The 1130-nt window shown below is 51.3% G+C and overlaps 1 non-coding gene across 1 annotated transcript; it reads right to left on the minus strand.

Annotated features, from left to right (window-relative positions):
* Window positions 1-834: 834 nt before the first annotated feature.
* Trnas-gga (transfer RNA serine (anticodon GGA)) lies at window positions 835-909 on the minus strand. Its single transcript has one exon. It is a non-coding gene; the product is annotated as a tRNA-Ser (tRNA).
* Window positions 910-1130: the final 221 nt, after the last annotated feature.

Below are 1130 nucleotides of genomic sequence, written 5' to 3' on the forward strand. Positions count from 1 at the left end.
AAGGGGGGGGGGGGGGGGGGGAGGAAGGACACCGTTGTAAATGCTGTGGAGAAGTAACACGCATAGTGATGAATTACTGGCTTTTAAAAATTCCCAACAAGAAGTTCTCCAAAGCATGACATGCGGACAAGGGTTCAAACAGACCAATCATATACGGGCAACTTTTCGATGAGCGAAAAAGCCGGCGTCATCTGTAGCAGCGAAATGACACCTAAATTCCCATTGTCTTCGACGCCACGTCACCACCGCGCCTCGACGGAGCAGAGCGGGCGAATCAGAACACCGCCAGGCGTTGCGTCATAGGAGAGGGCATCGCTGCGACGCCTCGACGGAGCAGATACAGCAACCCGGCTCAGAACGCGAACGTCTGTTGGCTCGAAAACGCGCAACGGAACGGTGTCAAGTGCCCGCGATGAGCCCCGAGGAAGATAATGAACATTTAACACAGAAACTCTAGTTAAAGGGAAACTGAGACTTCCACCCAAATGTAGCAATTTGCTAGAATGGAAACCCAACCGGGTTCCTCGATAGAAAGCCTCGCAGTTGAAGAAAAATTCTTCCTTGTCCGGGAGTCGAACCCGGGACCACCGCCTTTCCGGGGCAGCCGCTCTACCATCTGAGCTAACCAGGCGGCTAGCAGATGACAGGGCGAAGTCAAATTTGTCGACAACTCGAAGCAAAGGCAAGTGTCTGATGTAATAGTTCAGCGGAAATCCGCTAGGTGGAGATAAGTAATTAAAGAAAAACTGAGACATCCACCCAAATGTAGCAATTTGCTACAATGGAAACCCAACCGGGTTCCTCGAAAGAAAGCCTCGCAGTTGAAGAAAAATTCGTCCTGGTCCGGGACTCGAACCCGGGACCACCGCCTTTCCGGGGCAGCCGCTCTACCATCTGAGCTAACCAGGCGGCTAGCAGATGGCAGGGCGAAGTCGAATTTGTCGACAACTCGAAGCAAAGGCATTTTTCTTCAACTGCGAGGCATTCTTTCGAGGAACCCGGTTGGGTTTCCATTGTAGCAATTGCTACATTTGGGTGGAAGTCTCAGTTTCCCTTTAACTACTTATCTCCACCTAGCGGATTTCCGCTGAACTATTACATCAGAAACTCGTAGTGCAGATGCGTAGAGC

The sequence above is a fragment of the Dermacentor silvarum genome, chromosome 9 (genome assembly GCF_013339745.2).
Source record: "Dermacentor silvarum isolate Dsil-2018 chromosome 9, BIME_Dsil_1.4, whole genome shotgun sequence".
NCBI lineage: Eukaryota > Metazoa > Arthropoda > Arachnida > Ixodida > Ixodidae > Dermacentor > Dermacentor silvarum.